The sequence below is a fragment of the Saimiri boliviensis genome, chromosome 12 (genome assembly GCF_048565385.1).
Source record: "Saimiri boliviensis isolate mSaiBol1 chromosome 12, mSaiBol1.pri, whole genome shotgun sequence".
In the NCBI taxonomy this organism is placed as follows: Eukaryota; Metazoa; Chordata; class Mammalia; order Primates; family Cebidae; genus Saimiri; species Saimiri boliviensis.
The window spans coordinates 117,361,273-117,381,450 of NC_133460.1; the positions used below are offsets into that span (position 1 = coordinate 117,361,273).

The following is a 20,178-nucleotide window of genomic DNA, read 5'->3' on the forward strand; positions in this document are numbered from 1 at the left end:
CAAGCAATTCTCCTGCCTCAGCCTCCTGAGTAGCTGGGACTACAGGCACGTGCCACCATGCCCAGCTGATTTTTAGTATTTTTAGTAGAGATGCGGTTTCACCATGTTGACCAGGATGGTCTCGATCTCTTGACCTCGTGATCCACCCGCCTCAGCCTCCCAAAGTGCTGGGATTACAGGCTTGAGCCACCGCTCCCAGCATTCACCCACTTTTGAATGGGCTTGTTTTTTTCTTGTGAATCTGTTTTAGTTCTTTGTAGATTCTGGATATTAGCCCTTTGTCAGATGGGTAGATTGCAAAAATTTTTTTCCCATTCTGTTGGTTGCCGATTCACTCTAATGACTGTTTCTTTTGCCGTGCAGAAGCTTTGGAGTTTGATTGGGTCACATTTATCTGTTTTGGCCTTTGTTGCCAATGCTTTTGGTGTTTTGGTCATGAAGTCCTTGTCTATGCCTATGTCCTGGATGGTTTTGCCTAGATTTTCTTCTATGGTTTTTATGGTATTAGGTCTTCTGTTTAAGTCTTTAATCCATCTGGAGTTAATATTAGTGTAAGGTGTCAGGAAGGGGTCCAGTTTCTGCTTTCTGCACATGGCTAGCCTGTTTTCCCAATACCATTTATTAAATAGGGAATCTTTTCCCCATTGCTTGTTTTTGTCAGGTTTGTCAAAGATCGGATGGTTGTAGATAGGTTGTGTTGCCTCCGAGGCCTCTGTTCTGTTCCATTGTTCTATATCTCTGTTTTGGTACCAGTACCATGCTGTTTTGATTACTATAGCCTTGTAGTATAGTTTGAAGTCCAGTACTGTGATGCCTCCTGCTTTGTTCTTTTTGCTTAGAATTGACTTGGCTATGCGGGCTCTCTTTTGGTTCCATATGAAGTTTAAGGTGTTTTTTTCCAGTTCTGTGAAGAAGGTCACTGTTAGCTTGATGGGGATAGCATTGAATCTGTAAATTACTTTGGGCAGTATGGCCATTTTCACGATGTTGATTCTTCCTAACCATGAACATGGAATGTTTCTCCATCTGTTTGTGTCCTCTCTTATTTCATTGAGCAGTGGTTTGTAGTTCTCCTTAAAGAGGTCCTTTATGTTCCTCGTTAGTTATATTCCTAGGAATTTTATTCTGTTTGTAGCAATTGTGAATGGCAGTTCGTTCTTGATTTGGCTCTCTTTCAGTCTGTTATTGATGTATAGGAATGCTTGTGATTTATGCACATTGATTTTGTTTCCTGAGATTTTGCTGAAGTTGCTTATCAGTTTCAGGAGATTTTGGGCTGAGACGATGGGGTCTTCTAGATATACAATCATGTCGTCTGCGAATAGAGACAATTTGACTTCCTCCTTTCCTATTTGAATACCCTTTATTTCTTTTTCTTGCCTGATTGCTCTGGCTAGAACTTCCAATACTATATAGAATAGGAGTGGTGAGAGAGGGCATCCTTGTCTAGTGCCAAATTTCAAAGGGAATGCTTCCAGTTTTTGCCCATTCAGTATGATATTGGCTGTTGGTTTGTCGTCAATAGCTTTTATTATTTTGAGATACATTCCATCAATACCTAGTTTATTCAGAGTTTTTAGCATAAAGGCCTGTTGAATTTTGTTAAAGACCTTCTCTGCATCAATTGAGATAATCATGTGGTTTTTGTCTTGGTTCTGTTTATGTGGTAAATTATGTTTATAGACATGCATATATTGAATCAGCCTTGCATCCCCAGGATGAATACTACTTGATCGTGGTGGATAAGCTTTTTGATGTGCTGTTGCAATTGGTTTGCCAGTATTTTATTGAAGATTTTTGCATCTATGTTCATCGTGGATATTGGCCTGAAGTTTTCTTTCTTTCTTTCTTTCTTTTTTTTTTTTTTTTGAGATGAAGGTTCGCTCTTGTTACCCAGGCTGGAGTGCAATGGCGTGATCTCAGCTCACCGCAACCTCTGCCTCCCGGGTTCAGACAATTCTCCTGCCTCAGCCTCCTGAGTAGCTGGGATTACAGGCATGTGCCACCATGTCCAGCTTATTTTTTGTATTTTTAGTAGAGATGGGGTTTCACCATGTTGACCAGGATGGTCTCGATCTCTCGACCTCGTGATCCACCCGCCTCAGCCTCCCAAAGTGCTGGAATTACATGAAGCTTTATTTTCTTGCTGAGTCTCTGCTGGGTTTTGGTATCAGGGTGATGTTGGTCTCATAAAATGATTTGGGAAGGATTCCCTCTTTTTGCATAGCTTGGAATAGTTTCAGAAGGAATGATACCAGCTCCTCTTTGTATGTCTGATAGAATTCAGCTGTGAATCCATCTGGACCTGGACTTTTTTTGGGTTGTAGACTCTTAATTGCTGCTTCAACTTCAGATCTTGTTATTGGTCTCTTCAGGGTTTTGACTTCTTCCTGCTTTAGGCTTGGGAGGATGCAAGTGTCCAGGAATTTATCCATTTCTTCCAGGTTTACTAATTTTTGTGCATAGAGTTGTTTGTAATAATCTCTGATGATGGTTTGTATTTCTGTGGAATCTGTGATAATATCCCCTTTATCGTTTGTTATTGAATTTATTTGATTATTCTCTCTTTTCTTTTTTATTTATCTGGCTAGTGGTCTATTTTGCTGATGTTTTCGAGAAACCAACTCCTAGATTTGTTGATTTTATGAAGGGTTTTTTGTGTCTCTATCTCCTTCGATTCTGCTCTGATCTTAGTTATTTCTTGTCTTCTGCTAGGTTTTGAGTTTTTTCTTAGCTTGCTCCTCTAGCTTTTTCAATTTTGCCTATAGGGCGTCGATTTTAGATCTCTCCTTGCTTCTCATATGGGCACTTATTGCTATATATTTTCCTCTAGAGACTGCTTTAAATATGTCCCAGAGATTCTGGTATGTTGTGTCTTTGTTCTCATTGGTTTCAAAGAACATCTTTATTTCTGCCTTCATTTCATTGTTTATCCAGTCAACATTCAAGAGCCAGCTGTTCAGTTTCCATGAAGCTGTGTGGTTCTGTTAGTTTCTGCATTCTGGGTTCTAACTTGATTGCACTGTGATCTGAGAGACTGTTTCTTATGATTTCTGTTCTTTTGCATTTGCTGAGGGTGATTTACTTCCAATTATTTGGTCAATTTTAGAGTAGGTGCAATGTGATGCTGAGAAGAATGTATATTTTTTGGATTTGGGGTGGAGCATTCTGTAAATGTCTATTAGGTTAGCTTGGTCCAGGTCTGAGTTCAAGTCCTGGATATCCTTATTAATTTTCTGTCTCGTTGATCTAATATTGACAATGGGGTCTTAAAGTCTCCCACTATTATAGTGTGGAAGTCTAAGTCTCTTTGTAAGTCATTAATGACTTGTCTTATGTATCTGGGTGCTCCTGTATTGGGTGCATATATATTTAGGATCTTTAGCTCTTCTTGTTGCATTGATCCTTTTACCATTATGTAATGTCCTTCTTTGTCTCTTTTGATCTTTGTTGGTTTAAATCCTATTTTATCAGAGATGAGAATTGCAACTCCTGCTTTTTTTTTTTTTTTTTTTTCCTCTCCATTTGCTTGGTAAATGTTCTTCTGTCCCTTTATTTTGAGACTTTGTGTATCCTTACATGTGAGATTGGTTTCCTGGATACAGCACACCAATGGGTTTTGGCTTTTTATCCAGTTTACCAGTCTGTGTCTTTTGATTGGAGCATTTAGCCCATTTACATTTAGGGTTAATATTGTTATGTGTGAATTTGATCCTGCCATTTTGATGCTAGCTGGCTGTTTTGCCTGTTAGATGATGCACATTCTTCATTGTGTTGATGCTCTTTACCCTTTGATATGTTTTTGGAGTGGCTGGTACTGGTTGTTCTTTTCTATGTTCAGTGCCTCCTTCAGGACCTCTTGTAAAGCAGGCCTGGTGGTGATGAAATCTCTGAGTACTTGCTTGTTCACAAAGGATTTTATTTTTTCTTCACTTATGAAGCTTAGTTTGGCTGGATATGAAATTCTGGGTTGAAAGTTCTTTTCTTTAAGGATGTTGAATATTGGTCCCCACTCTCTTCTGGCTTGTAGGGTTTCTGCTGAGAGATCTGCTGTGAGTCTGATGGGCTTCCCTTTGTGGGTAACCCAACCTTTCTTTCTGGCTGCCCTTAGCATTTTCTCCTTCATTTCAGCCCTTGCATATCTGATGATTATGTGCCTTGGGGTTGCTCTTCTTGAGGAATATCTCTGTGGTGTTCTATGTATTTCCTGGATTTGGATATTGGCCTGCCTTGCTAGGTTGGGGAAGTTTTCCTGGACAATATCCTGAAGAGTATTTTCCATCTTGGATTCATTCTCTCCATCACATTCAGGTACACCTATCAAATGTAGATTAGGTCTTTTCACATAGTCCCATATTTTTTGGAGACTTTGTTCATTCCTTTCTACCCTTTTTTTCTCTATTCTTGTCTTCTCATTTTATTTCTTTGAGTTGATCTTCGACCTCTGATATCCTTTCTTCTGCTTGGTCAATTCAGCTGTTGAAACTTGTGTATGCTTCATGAAATTCTCTTGTTGTGTTTTTCAGCTCCATCTATTCACTTATATTCCTCTCTAAGTGTTTATTCTTGTTAGCATTTCGTCAAATCTTTTTTCAAAGTTCTTAGTTTCTTTGCATTGAGTTAGAACATGTTCTTTTAGCTCACAGAACTTTCTAATTACCCACCTTCTGAAGCCTGATTCTGTCAATTCATCATATGTATTCTCCTCATCCAGCCTTGTTCCTTTGCTGGTGAGGAGTTGTGATCCTTTGTAGGAGGAGAGGCATTCTGGTTTTGGGTGTTTTCATCCTTTTTGCACTGGCTTCTTCCCATCTTTGTGGATATATCCACCTGTTGTCTTTGTAGCTGTTGACTTTCAGATTGGGTCTCTGAGTGGATGTCCCATTTGTTGATAATGAAGTTATTTCTTTCTGTTTCTTAGTTTTCCTTCTAACAGTCTGCCTTCTCTGCTGTAGGACTGCTGAGGTCCACTCCAGGCTCTGCTTGCCTGGGGGTCACCTGCAGCAGCTGCAGAACAGTAAGGGTTGCTGCCAGTTTCTTTTTCTGCTATCTTTGTCCCAGAAGGATACTTGCCAGATGTCAGTCTTATCTCTCCTTTATGAGGTGACTCTTGGCATATACCGGGGTCAGGGAGCTGCTTGAGGAGACAGTCTTTCCTTTATAGGAACTCAAGTGCTGAGCTGTGAGCTCCACTGTTCATTCAGAGCTGCTAGGCAGGTACATTTAAGTCTGCTGCAGCAGAACTCATAAACCTCACCCTTTTTTTTTCTTCCCAGGTTCTTTGTCCCAAGGAGTTAGGGCTTTATTTATGAGTTTCTGTTGTGCTGCTGGCTTTTTTTCAGGGCTGCCCTACCCAGGGAGGAGGCAGCCTCGTCACTGTCTGCCTGCCGAGGCTTTGCTGAGCTGCTGTGGGCTCTGCCCAGCTGCCGTGTGAACTTCCCTGCAGTCCTGTTTCTATGGGTGTAGTTAGAACTTCCTTGGCATTTGTGGCCCACCTCTATAATGGCCGACTCTCTCTGTAATGGTGGACTGCCTCAGGAATGGCAAACTACCTCCGTAGTGGTGGACTGCCTCAGTAATGGCAGATGCCCCTCCCCCACAGAGCTGGACCTTCCCAGGTTCAGCTGTGCTTGCTGTGAAACTCTCAATCCAGAGTGTTTCGGGTTGCTTTTTTTTTTTTTGTGGAGGTGGGACCAGCTGAGCCTGATCACCTGGCTCCCTGCCTCAGAGCCCCTTAAAATAAATTTTTTTTCTTTAGTTAATGGTAGACTGTCTCCCAGGTGTTCCAGTCACCTGTTGAAAAGGCGCCGGGATCTGTGTGATTTCCCATGTGGTGACCCACTGCGCCAGCTGAAACAGCGGCACTGAGATTTGTGGTGCTTTTTTGCCTGAGACTCTCCTGGCCTGGCTCCCTGTTTCAGTACCCTTTTTAATCAGATGAATGGGTGACTTTGCCTTCCCAGAGCTCCAATCACCAGCTAAAATGGCATCTGGACCTGTGTATTTTGTATAGAGAACCGCCATGCTGGGGTACCAGCAAAACAGTTGCACTGGCAAAAACAGCCATGCCGGCCAAAACAACTGCGGGGGCCAAACCAGGCATGCTGGCCACCCATGGGGCTCCTCCGCTTGGGAATCTCCTGGTCTGTGGGCAATAAAAATACATCTGGAAATGCAGCATCCACTCACCCTCCATGCTTTTGCTGAGAGCTGCAATCCTGAGCTGCTCCTAATTGGCCATCTTGGATGCCCTCTCTAGATAACAGTTGAGAAGAGATTTGATTGTTTACCCTTGGGTAGATGAAGCGTTACTGAAACATACTGTCATTCACTCCAAGTTTCAAAACCTCTTTGTAGTGCTTCAGTTTCTTGTCATGAAGGAGGTTCAATAAGTTTTTATTAAGAATTAGGTTTGAGGCTGGGTGCGGTGGCTCAAGCCTGTAATCCCGGTACTTTGGGAGGCCAAGGTGGGTGGATCATGAGGTCAAGAGATCAAGACCATCCTGGTCAGCATGGTGAAACCCGTCTCTACTAAAAATACAAAAAAATTAGCTGGGCATGGTGGCACATGCCTTTGGTCCCAGCTACTCAGGAGGCTGAGGCAGGAGAATTGCCTGAACCCAGGAGGCGGGGGTTGCAGCTGAGATCACGCCCTTGCACTCCAGCCTGGGTAACAAGAGTGAAACTCCGTCTCAAGAAAAAAAAAAAAAAAAAAGGTTTGATATGAATAATGCACTAATACAAAGGTGAGATTTAGCTTTTCCCTGTGAACAAGATTTTCATGTATTATTTTAAAAATGAAAGATTTTTGTCTGACCTTTTGAATAAACTGGAGCAACAGGAAAGGGAAAAAATATATTATTTGGAAAGTGAAGTCATCCCTCTATTAATGAGTAAAAGTTTTTGCCTTTTTGCAATTTTTGAGTTATCACTTTGGTTAATGAGTGACTTAAGATAACCTGGGATTTGATATCTGACAAACTTGTAAAAATCAAATTATAAATTACTTATTTTTCTCACATACATATCTTTTAGATATTATATCCCCTAAAGTACATAAGTGACATTTGGCTTATTTGGTATAAAAACCATAGAGGAAGAATTGTCAGAAAGCATTGTAAGGTCAGATACAGTGGCTCCCATCTGTCATCCCAGCACTTTGGGAGGCAAGGGAGGGTGGATCATCTGATGTCAGGAGTTAGAGATCAGCTTGGCCAATATGGTGAAACCCCATCTCTACTAAAAATACTAAAAGTTAGCCAGGTATTGTGGCAAGCACCTATAATCCCAGCTACTCAGGAAGCTGAGGCCGGAGAATCACTTGAACCCAGGAGGTGAAGGTTTCAGTGAGCAGAGATTGCAGCATTGCACTCCAGTCTGGGCAACAAGAACAAAACTCTATCTCAGGAAAAAAAAGAAAGCACTGCCAAATGTGAAATGGTGTTTCATTTTCCTTGGACTGTATTTGCATAAATATGTTATCCTAAGACTTCTTTGTCATCCGCAGACATTTGTTGTCTTGTTTTAATCCTCTTTGAAAGGTGATTCATAATCTGCTATAGGACATTGACAGGTGCTCTTAAATGCAGGTTTCTGATAACTTTGGAAATTTTATCATTAGCATAAAGAAAAAACTTTCAGGACTCTCATGGAGACCTGAAATGTTCAAGAATATAAAGCAGAACAGGAGATAACTGCATGGAGTGAACTAATATAGACTGAAGTAATCTTTTTGGCTTTGCTTAAAATATTACTGATCCTTTGTTTTGTTTTTCAGAGTTCAGGAAGCTTATTTTGAGCTATTTACAGCTTTTAGCAATTGAGTAAAATATACTCCAATTGACTAAACAAAATTAGGAGCATATTTGTTTCTCTCTATCTGTTTTCTCCAGAATTTAGAATCTATTTGTGAGTATTCTTAACTTACAGAAATATGATTTGCATAAGTGCAAAAGAGTGTTTTCTTCTGCAACAGGTCACAATTGGAGAAATTAGTTATTTTGGCAAGGCTTTGACTGGAATGGCATGCTTTCCCTAAGGAATCAAACTTGATGTATAGAGTCAATAAAAACCCTTTGGGAAAACTGGCTTCATACCTTGTCTACACATTCCCTGTAAGTAACTTGTGGTAAGTAAATAATGTCACTTCCTGACAGGCTTATGAGACCCAAGTTATCCTGTGACCTCAAAAGAGAAATTTATGCAACTCATGTAGTTATTTGAGGGGACAGACCCATAGCTGGGTTCAGCTTTAAAAAGTCTTATCTGAGATTCACTTTATGGAACCAAGTTTTATGAAATCCGATTTTGAAAACCTATGTAAAAATAATTATTCTTGCTATACTTTATACAAATATTCAGGCCAGGTATAATAGAGACATTTGGTCATATCATGATTTTTCTTTAGTAAAAATGGGAGACTGGAGAGAGAAAAAAATTATACTTTAAGAACTAAGGGCCGGTAGCGGTAGCTCACACCTGTAATCCCAGCACTTTGGGAGGCTGAGGTGGGCGGATCACAAGGTCAGGAGATTGAGACCCTTCTGGCCAATATGGGGAAACCCCATCTCTCCTAAAAATACCAAAAAATTAGTTGGATATGGTGGCATACACCTGTAGTCCCAGCTACACTGGCGGCTGATGCAGGAAAATCGCTTGAACCCAGGAGGTGGAGATTTCAGTGAGCCAAGATTGCACCGCTGACAGTGTGAGACTCCATCTAAAAAAAAAAAGGTCCAGGTTCAACCTCCAAGGGTTGGCCTCTGTCTGCAGGAAACCTGGAACCCCCATCTAACAGAGGAGTCCCCAGGCTGGAATCAGGAAGCCTTCAGAGTCACCAGGTGAGTGGATCAGAGCTGGAAACATAGAGCAGGTGGAAGCCCTGGACTCTTCTAGTGAGGGCTGAGAAGCTGGGGTAGGAACACATTCCATGGGCAAATGCACACAAGGGGTCTCTGGGCCCCTTCCCCTGCCCAGTGACTGCCCAGTTCCTAAGGAACTTCTGAGGCCTGAGACCCAGGGACATACTACCTGATCATCACACCCACACCTTTCTGCCAAGATGAGACAATGCCCATTGCAGGCAGGTGGTCTGGGATTGGGGTCTGGGGTGGGGTACATGTTCCTAACTAGCAGGTGCCCTTACATAAAGCTGCCTGAGCTGGTTGCACCATCGTTTGTTAGTCTGCCTATGTGTGGCCTAGATTCAAAGGCCCAGTTGTCCATTCTGACTATACCATTCCCTGGATCCTCTGCCAGGCCCAATTGTGTATAAGGAGTTTGAATAACTTTGCTTTTAGATACTGAATAAGAAGCTTTATTGTTACTAGATTTTATCTGTAAAAACATTTTCTGCATTTTCAATGAGATTTGACTTAGTAATTTTGGATAAAATCCAATTGGTTAATTTTAAAAATTCAAAAATTTTTGTTTTTTAGATAATGATTTTCTAAAGTGCCCACAAAACTTGTCAAATAGGTTTGCCATGTTACACTATTAGTATAGGCTTGCTGAATTTGAATTTTTGTAAGAGGCACTATTATTCTTATGGTATTAAATCCATGCACTTTTACAACTTGAGACCTCCCCATTCCAATCAAAGTTGCAATTCAGTCCAAATACAGAGTAAGAGTGTGAGTGCTATTATGAAGTAAAAACAGCCACTCCACTAAGTCCTGATTTTGAATAATAACTCCTAAGAGATTATTACTAAGAGAGTGTAAGACAGTGTTAAATAGGGAAAATTAATAATGTTAAAGGCTTGTTATGATTAATTTTACTTACTTGAGCCTTATGAATTTTTTTCTCCAATTACTTGCAATTCCATTTTAGCTTTTTAAGTTAATTCTTGAGGACTATGCAGACTGGAATCTTCTCAAAGAATAGAAAACCAATTACTCAGCATAAGTTGAAATGGCTAAAGTAGGTCTTATCTAATTGATATTTCAAAGTAACTTCTGGAAATTATTTAGAGTTTTTAAATTATCTCTTCTGATGAACACCTTTTGAAGTGACATAGTGGTTTTTTTTTGTTGTTGTTGTTTTTTGTTTGTTTGTTTGTTTTTTCCAACATGCACAAATACAAATAAGGAGTTGTAGATCGAATTTTATCTGGAGCTACTATTAACCTAGTACATTGAATGGATTTCTTTTTATAAATGGTTATAGCATTGTATAAGTAACTCTTTATTTGGTGCAGTACAAAGAATATTATATAATGAATAATATAACACTGAGGAAATTTTTTTCTAGTGGACTTAATAGCTGTGTCCACATAAGTTTGACAAACTGTGGAACTGTTTAACATCCCTTGGGGAAGCACTTTTCAATAATATTTTTAGGCAAGTTTTTGATTAGTATAAAAGGAAAAGTGAAGGCAAATTGCTTACAGTTCTTTTCTGCCAAAGGAATTGTTAAAAAAAAAAAAAGTCCTTCAAATCAATAATAGTTAGTAGTGTGCGACCCGCAGAGACCCTTCCCAAAGCAAATGAGAGCGAGGAGTTGTTAAGCCGAGTCCAGGTTTATTGGGGTTTGCGGGCAACTCGAGCGGGAGAGGGAAGAGCTGCACCCAGCAGCTGCCGGAGAGGGTTTTTATAGGGGCGGCGGCCTGTTTAGGCAAGGTGTTGTGAAGTGATTGGTGGCGGTTGGGCATGGGCGAAGGGGGAATATTGTGGAGTGCAGGGATTGGCTTAGCTTTGGCGGGCTAAGGTGGGGAGTACAGGTGAGGTGTTATGGAGTGATTGATGGAGGTTAAACAAAGAAGAAGGAAGAGCCATGTGGCAAGAGGGGATGGGCTCCGGAGGCGGTCCGCTGGATGTGGGTCCCGGGCATGGGGAATGGGCCCTTTCTACCTAACATTCCCGACTCCATAAAAAGGGAAAAAGGGCGACGAGGTCGTTCTGGCTACTTCCTGCTGAAAATGGGCGGCGGAGGGATCTGATTTTCTTTAGGGGGTTTGGGAAGTGGGCAGAAGGGCGTAGCTTTCCATGGAGGTTGGTGGGGAAGTGACGTGATTGTTTCGGGGGGCTGGTGTGTTGGTATGGTGTTATCGTGGAAGACTGGTTGTAGCATCATCTGGTTGATGGTAACTCGGGTTAGTTCTTGGAACCGCCGTTGGAGAAACTGGAAAAAACAAGGAGCAATGAGTAGAACAAGACAGATAACCAGTAAGGGACCGAGTAATGGGGATAGGAGGGTGTACATGGAAGACGACCACTATGCGGAGGCTTCTGTTGAGAACTTGTAATTCTGGAGGCTGGTTTTGATTTTTTTGGAGATTTTCGATTCGCGTTTCTACCAGTCCAGATTTGTTGACATAGTAGCAGCATTCCTCTTGTAGGAAGATGCAGGTTTCTTCACGCTCCGCCATAAGTAGATCCAGCGCTTTCCGATTTTGTAGGGCTACCTGGGCGACCGAGGTGATCTGTCGTTGGAAAGATGTTAGAGACGCCGCTGAGTCCTCGATGGCTGCCTGAAGTTGTGAGGAAAGGCGAGCCAGAGCTTGGTGAGAATGGAACAATGCCCCTCCTCCTAACCCCACGGCCAGCGCGGAGCCTGTAAGGGACAGGCCCACAGCCACCGGGGGGAAGGCCGCCCTTTGGGTGCGATGAGATGGAGCCTGTGGAACCTGTAGTAGGAGGAACTTGGCCGGAGAGTAGACAGTGAGTCGAGGTACTAAGGTGACTGGAAGGCATAAGAGGGTTGGAGGTTGGCTAGAGGACAGGTTTTTGGTTAGGGTGCGATTGCACTAGAAGAAAATGCCTCGTGGAGCGGTTAGGTCGGTCGAAACCTGTCTGGTGTAGTTACAATGGGAATAATTGTGGCCTAGGGAGTAGCAGGCTGGGAGCTGAGACTCAGGTAAGGCATAGAGTTGTACGTTAGGAATGGGAGTAAAGGGGTTAGATGATTTCGGAGCATTACGCGGAAAGGGAACCGGTACCGCAACGAGAGGAGTCTGCCCAAGAGTGGCACACAGAAGGCAGGAGGTTAAATTAGTAAGTCCGGACTGGTTAGCAAGTGCTAATCCCTCCCTGAGGAGGGTGATTCATGAAAAGGGGTGTTGTGGGGTTGGAGCTGAGTGTTTAGGATTTGCTCCTGGATTTGTATGGAGGAACGAATCTGTGAAGAGGTGAGGACGTAGGCGTGCCATATGTACAGGTGTGAGGACGGGTACGATTGTTTTGGGAAGTCATAAAGGGCTGCCTTTTGAGGACTGGTCTATATTTGGTCCCAAGGGTCGGAAATGGTTAGAGTGAATTGGTTTTTTCCCTCAGTGGTGGGAGTTTTGGATAAAAGTGAGTGATGGGTTTGACCGCTTGGGCTTGGGTATGGCGTTGTTTTTCTAAGTTACAGGTTGACCAGACACAGCCCAGACAAGAGTACCAGGAAGAGGTTTGACAGGTTGAAGGCTGTCTGTAATGGAAGCAGAGTACAGGGTGGGTGACTTTGGAATTATGAAAACTAGAAAAGTTGAGTTGTAGGGGATGTGAGCCCCCCGTTGCGGGACAGTCAGAGGTGGCTAAAAGACGGTTGTGAGAGTAAGGGGAGGAGTTACAGATATGATGTGTTTTGGTATAGTTTTCAGTAAGGAAGAATCTCCAGACATACTGAGAGGAGCTAAGTTTTGGTAAGTTTGAGAGATAGAGGGCCAGTAGGAGTACACTCCCAGCAGGGAGAGAGGGAGCCATCAGGGCACCTCTTTACTCGGGACAGGTGGACCCACAACGGAATTTGTGCGACCTTAATGGCTGAAGGGGTGGCGAGGATGACCGTGTAAGGGCCCTTCCCACTTGGGGGCGAGAGGCTTTGGGGAGAGAGATTTAATAAGGACTGAGTTACCCGGAGATACCCTTTGGGTGGTTTCGGATGGTTGAGTGGGCTGTGGAAGAGAAGCGTTGGCGTGTTCCCTAAGGAGATTTTGAAGGAGAGTGAAGTATGGGAGGTAATTACTTAAAGGAGTGGCTTCGGGTGATGGAGGAGTTGAAAGTAAGAAGGGGCGACCATACAGTAGCTTAAACGGGCTAAGCTGTGCTGGGCCTTGAGGACTTGCTCTTAACCTGGCAAGGGCGATGGGGAGCAGTGTAACCGAGGACTGGCGGAGTTTGAGCATAAGTTTGGTTAAATGCTCCTTGATGAGGCCATTGGCCCGTTCTACCTTACCAGAAGACTGGGGATGATAGGCAGCGTGTAATTTCCACTGGATTCCTAAGGAAGTGGAGACAGCGTTAGTAATCTTTAGAGATGAAAGCTGGGCCGTTATCTGACTGTACGGTGGCCGGGAGTCCAAACCGGGGGATGATGTCTTGAGATGAGTGGCTACTGTTCCCGCCGACTCGGAGGCTGTGGGATAAGCTTGAATCCGGCCTGAAAAAGTGCCGACAATGGTTAGTAGATAGCGGTATTGTTTGTGTTTTGGCATGTGGGTAAAGCTAATCTGCCAATCTTGGCCAGGCAGAAACCCACGTAGTTGATGAAGTTGACGCCGAGGATGACAGGAACGTTGGGGGTTGGCTTTTGCACAGATAGTACAGGAGGACTGGACCTTCTGTATGGTGTTTGAGGAGGTTGTGGGGGTGAAAAAGTGGACTGAGGAAGTGGTACAAGGCTTTGGGTCCAATGTGGAGTGAGTTGTGAATGTCTTGAATTATTTGGTATCTTTGTTTTTCAGGGAGTATAAGGAGATTGTGCTTAAAAACTCAGTTGTCCCTGAATTGAACATTGGGTAAAGATTGAAGGTTAGCTAACTCTGTGGGAGAGTATTGGGGGTCGTATGTTTTGGAAAGGAAATAGAGAGTGGTGGGGGGGGGCTTTTCTTTGGCTGTTGTTTTTGTAACGGAGTCAGTAAAGGCACTTCCTTTAGCTACAGGAGTACGTGAGGATTGGTGTCCCCTGCAATGGATGATAGCTACCTTACTGGGGAGCTGGATTGCCTGAATAAGCTGAGAGATGAGTTTTCCATTGAGAACGGGGGTGCCTTTAGTGGTAAGGAAGCCCCATTCTTTCCATATCATGTAGTGGGAGTGAGCGATTAGGAAGGCATATTTGGAGTTTGTGTAAATGTTGACTACTTTTCCGGTTGCCCAGATTAATGCCCGAGTAAGGGCAATTAACTCAGCTTGTTGAGAGGTAGTTTGTGGGGGCAGAGGCTGAGCTTCAATGACGTCAGTGTCTGTAACAATGGCATAGGCAGCTTTCCGCGGTCCTGGGGTGGTGAGGGCTGAACTACCGTCAACGTAGAGAGTGATTGAGGCTGCTGGAATAGGCTGGTCAGCCAGATCTGGGCGCGGGGACTGACTGAGCTCAAGAATTTCGGAGCAGGAGTGCTGTGTTGAAGGCTCCGAGGGGAGAGGAAGGAGGGTAGCCAGGTTTAAAGGGGAGCAATGTGAAAGAGTGATTGCAGGGTTTTCGATGAATAGTACGTGTAGAAGTTGAAGTCGGGAGGGCTCGAGATGAGTTAAAGCTTGGTGAATAAGTAGGTCAGTGAGCCGACGTGGGGAGAAAACTTGGAGGGGTTGGTGCAGATTGAGTTTTAGGGCCTCAGTAGTGAGGTTGACTGCCGCTGCGAGGGCCCGTAGGCATGGTTGCCATCCCTGTACAGTGGGGTCTAATTGTTTGGACAGATAAGCTATTGGCAGGAGGGTGGATCCTATTGGCTGAGTAAGGACACCTACTGCTGTGTGCTGCTTCTCGTCTGTATATAGGTGGAAGGGCTTGTTTGGGTTAGGTAGAGCTAGACTGGTAGTTGTGGATAAGGCTTTTAGGAGAGCATTAAAGGCCTGGTTAACAGTTTCCTGGGAGGTTAGGGGTCCTTTAAGCGAATGCGAACAGGCTGATGATGGGAGGCCACGGAGGGAGTACTGGTATCCCATGCCTGTGGGCAAATGCTAGGAAGGAGTTGGACGGCCTGGTGGGGGGCTGGCGGATTGGTAACCAGAGAAAGAAGGAAGATACTGGCATTAGTATGTGGGAAGACGATAGTTGCCTGCAGTTTGGTTAGAATGCGCCGTCCTAAAAGGGGCACGGGGCATGAGGGGATGACTAGGAAGGAGTGGGTGGGAATGGAGGAGTTAAAAGAGCATGTGAGTGGAGGGGTTTTGCGCGGTGTGGATGGAGACCCGTCAATTCCCACAACAGAGACCTGGGAAGGAAGAGTTTGTCCTGAATAGGAGGGAAGCACAGAGTAGGTAGCCCCCTTGTCGACTAAGAAGGAGACACTTTTACCCGCTACCTTGAACACAACCCTGGGCTCGGCAAGGGTAACCGGGGTTGGGGAGCCAGGGCTCCTCTAGTCGTCTAACAGCCCTAGAAGTTCTGGGAACGGAGAGTTCTGGGCGCCTGGTCCCTGGGCGGCACGACCAGGTTCCAGGCCTCCAGTGACAGCCCCTTGCTGTCCAGGATGTCGGTCCGGAGAGACCGGGACCCTGGGCAAACTGGGGCAGTCAGACTTCCAGTGTCCCATAAGCTGACAGATGGGGCAGGGCTTGGTGGGTGGACGAGGTTGGGGACAGGCCTTGGACCAGTGTCCTTCCTTTCCACATTTAAAACAAGCACCTGGAGGGGTGCGAGCGGTATTTTGTGGGCCCCGGTTTCCTGCCGGCCGCAGGGCCGCTACTAGAGCCTGGGTTTGTAAAGTGACCTTCTGTTTCATTTGGGCTTGGCGGGCAGCCTCGGCTGTGTCCTCCCTTGCGTTAAATACTTTAAAGGCCATTTTTACCAGGTCCTGTATAGGGGTTTCCGGACCATCCTCAACCTTTTTTAGTTTTTTTTCGGATATCAGGGGCAGACTGTGAGATGAAATGAGAGGCGAGAACAGTTGCCCCGTTTTGGGACGCGGGGTCTAGCCGGGTGAAACGGACAAGGGCATCTTGCAAGCGGCTGAGAAAGAGAGCGGGATTTTCATCTGGCTTCTGAGTTATTTCTCTGAGTTTGTCATAGTTTACTACCTTATTGGAGACAGTATCCATGCCCCGTAGGAGATATTGGAGCATGCGATCGCGAGCTGGGATGTGGGATCCTGGCCCCTCCTGATAATTCCACTGGGGGTCTGTGCTAGGGAGAGCTTCAGCTCCAACGGGGACCTGGTTGGGGTTTATAGCATGGTCCCTGTCAGCTGCATGCCTAGCTGCTACTAGGATGCATTCATGTTTTTCTGCGGTGAGAGTGGAAGTGCAGATAACACGGATATCATGCCAGGTAAGACTATAAGCCTGAGTGAGGTACTGAAATTCCTTAATACAGGTGGAGGGGTCGGCTGAGAAAGATCCAAGCCAGCGTTCAATTTGAGCCAGGTCTTGGAGAGAGAAAGGAACGTGAACTCTGACGAGTCCCTCCGTCCCGGCCACCTCGCGGAGCGGAGCCAAGACAGCTGGTGGGTGGGATCTAGTACGGGCCGAAACTGGAGAACTTAAAGGGGGCGGCGCCGCAACAGTTGGAAGGGAGGAGGAGGACGAGGAAGCAGGAGGAGGAGCTGTGGGAGTGGGGGCAGGGTCTGCAACTGGCGGAGGAAGGGAGTTGGAGTGAGCAGGAGGGGGATGGGATAGGTGGTCAGGCAGCTCCTCCTGCTGTTCGTAAGGAGGGGGAGAGCTGACCTTGGGAGGGGTGCGAGCTAAGAGAACTTGATGAGTGGAACAGGAGGAGCAGAGGTCGGGGTGGGGACGCAAATCCCAAAAAGCCTGGACGTACGGCACCTCGCGATCCTTGCCAGTACGGCGACAAAAATTGTTTAAGTCTCGTAGGACGTTAAAATCGAAAGTACCAGTCGGAGGCCAATGTGACTGGTTATTAAGCTGGTATTGGGGCCAGGCCACTTGGGACAGGAGGATTTGGGAGTAGCCCAGCTGAGAAAAGTTGAGGAGTAAGCACCTGAGAGGGGTGTTGTTAGGAATTTGAGAGTCCGTGTTCCCCATGGCGCGTGTGGCAGGACCTTTCCTTTAGCGGGATTGGGCTAGAGCGGTGTGGGAAGAGGCGTCCCGTCTGTCCCACAGCCCCTCTAGAGGACGGTAGGAAGAGTCAGGAAGGGCGTCCCCTTGTCTGACCGTTCCTATTGTGGAAGTGGAAGTGGGGGAAGGACCAGAGGAGGCGTCCCTCGTCTGATCACTTCCAAGGCTCCTGGAGCCTGGTTGGAGGATCTGACTCTCGGGCCGGCCGGCGCTTGGCGAGGGATCCGTGGAAGGGGAGACGCAAAAGGAAAAGAGGCCACCACACGCACCGCGGGGAAGATAGGCAAGTAAATGGACTTACCTTATCCGGAGTGTGGAGGCCAATTCAGAGGAAGGGGGTCGCCAAAGGGAGGGGGCCGCTGGTGGACCAGCCGCCCACACCTCCCGGGTTTCGGCACCAAATGTGCGACCCGCAGAGACCCTTCCCAAAGCAAATGAGAGCGAGGAGTTGTTAAGCCGAGTCCAGGTTTATTGGGGTTTGCGGGCAACTCGAGCGGGAGAGGGAAGAGCTGCACCCAGCAGCTGCCGGAGAGGGTTTTTATAGGGGCGGCGGCCTGTTTAGGCAAGGTGTTGTGAAGTGATTGGTGGCGGTTGGGCATGGGCGAAGGGGGAATATTGTGGAGTGCAGGGATTGGCTTAGCTTTGGCGGGCTAAGGTGGGGAGTACAGGTGAGGTGTTATGGAGTGATTGATGGAGGTTAAACAAAGAAGAAGGAAGAGCCATGTGGCAAGAGGGGATGGGCTCCGGAGGCGGTCCGCTGGATGTGGGTCCCGGGCATGGGGAATGGGCCCTTTCTACCTAACAAGTAGTAGACAATTTTTTTGAATCATGTGTGTAAAAGTAGTATAGCTGCATTAATTGCTCTAAGATCTGTTAACATTTTTTATTTTTTAGATTTCCTTTTTATTACAAAAATAGGACAGTTTTAAGCTAAAAATATGGGAACTATATGTTCTTTTTCTAATCGTTTAGCAACTACATTTTTAAAAACTTCCAGTTTTTGTAAGTGGCCATTGTTCTATCAAAATTAGTTTATTATCTAACCATTTTCAAGCTATTGGTTTTGGAGGTTTAACAATGGCTGTCATTAAAAATGATATTCTAACCATGTTGAGAACTTTGTCCCTTAACTTCTAATGATTCTTTTAGACCCTGTAAATTTTTTTCTATTCCCATTTCAGGCACACAGCCCACGGCCTCCATTATTTGTTGATTTTGGGAGCTATACGATTGTTCAGGTATTAAGACTTTGGTTCCCCACTGCTGTAATAAGTTTCTTCCCCACAAGTTAATAGGAATCTGAATTACAATAGACTGAATGGGTCCAGGCTGTCCTTCCGGCCCTTTACATGGTAAGATAAGACTGCTTTGATAAACTTCTGAGGCCTGCCCCACTCTGACTATATTAGAGTGAGCATTTTATACAGGCCAAGAAAAGGGTCAGTGCTGAACAGAAATAATTGAGACATTTGTGCTAGTATTAACTAAACCTTAAAAATTTTTTTCTATGAATAGTGACTTTACATGCTGGGTGTTTATTTGTAATTTGATATATCCAGTATGCAGCTTTGCCCTGCTTATTTGTACTTCCAAATCCTCCAATTCTTTCATCTTTGCTTTGACCTAATTTGATGTAAGGTAAAAGTAAGATTTGTGCTATGCGTTTTTTAGGTTTAGCACTGCAAGTATTGGAAAATGACATACAATTTGCATTTCCCCTGTAAAATTACTATTAAATAGCTTCTGTATGAAATTTTATCCCTTTAGTATTAAGGCTAGGTTTTCCTAAAAGCAAAACCACTGTTTCTGTAGGTAAGGGCTTACAAACTCCTGCTGGTATTTTTTCGTGGAGGCTCCCCAGGTAAAATATTTACTTTCTGAGTGCTACACAAATTTGCTGCTGTGCTTTTATTGGTGGCAGGGGACAAACATTGTACGGAGATAAGAGAGTAACTTAAGTAGGATAGGCCCCAGTTGGAATCGGGTTCCCTTCCTTATTAAATTTTGAATGACATTGATTAGCCCAATTATTTTTCTTTCTTTATTTTTTTACACTTAGGGCAAATGCCTGGTTTAGTATTTTTTTATTGTTATCCTCAGCTGAGGTCCTGTTCTTAGATTTTGTCTGCAGTCCTTTAGGTGTGTTCCTTTTTTCCAGAATGGAAACAAGCTCCAGGAAATGCAGCAGTCCCGTTGTTTACCCTCAATCCTGCCATAGTTTGCACTAATAATGTAGCCTTATGTAAATTTCCTCCATTGCCATCATCAGCCTTAATATAGTCCATTAAATGAGCTCTCCCTTTAAAAGGCTGCTTAGCAACATGACATTTTGTATTAGCATTATTGATTGCTTGTTTAAGTTTCTTTAGAAATTTAAATGGAATTTAAATGGAAAAGGCTTCAATGTTACCTAAAACTGTCCCTGCTCATTTTGAGGGTGCATTATAATTGGAAACTGCTATCCCTCTAAATTTTCATCTTTACCAGCCTGCTGAATCCCAGCCTGAATAGACAATTACTGCTGTGGAAGGCTGGTATAGAGCCACTGGAGCAGCAAGCTTTGCTTTTTGAACAACGTTTAAGTTTTCCAACAGGGAAATATCAGGTAGGTTTGGCCATTTTACTTTTTGAGAATGGGCTTAACAGTTTTACTTTTTAACTTAACTGATAGTAATTCCATTTGGTTTAAAGCTTTTCTTTAAAGGGTGTAGTTTTACATGCTTAGCTTCTACTTGCTTTTTAACTAATTCATGGGCTAGATGTAATTTCTTCCCCTTTAGAGGCTACTGCTTTACTTAGATCAGATTTTAAAAGAGTTGGGGCCGGGCGCGGTGGCTCAAGCCTGTAATCCCAGCACTTTGGGAGGCCGAGGTGGGTGGATCACGAGGTCGAGATATCGAGACCATCCTGGTCAACATGGTGAAACCCCGTCTCTACTAAAAATACAAAACATTAGCTGGGCATGGTGGCGCGTGCCTGTAATCCCAGCTACTCAGGAGGCTGAGGCAGGAGAATTGCCTGAACCCAGGAGGCGGAGGTTGTGGTGAGCCAAGATTGCGCCATTGCACTCCAGCCTGGGTAACAAGAGCGAAACTCCGTCTCAAAAAAAAAAAAAAAAAAAAAAAGAGTTACCTCAGAGATAACAAAGAAATTATTATTACAATTTTGGATAATTTTGGATGTTACTTGTTTACAAAGAACACACAAAATTTTGCTGTGGAACACCTGCGGAGAGCAGCAC

General features: G+C 44.5%; 1 protein-coding gene across 1 annotated transcript in view; it reads left to right on the forward strand.

Moving 5' to 3' along the window:
- The window catches only part of LOC141580672 (phospholipid phosphatase 2-like), a 47,401-nt gene extending 37,017 nt beyond the window's left edge, over positions 1 to 10,384 (forward strand). Inside the window, exon 3 of the transcript XR_012512985.1 lies at positions 7,976 to 10,384. The gene's annotated coding sequence lies outside the window, so the exon portion shown is untranslated. The remainder of the gene's footprint in view (positions 1 to 7,975) is intronic.
- Positions 10,385 to 20,178: the final 9,794 nt, after the last annotated feature.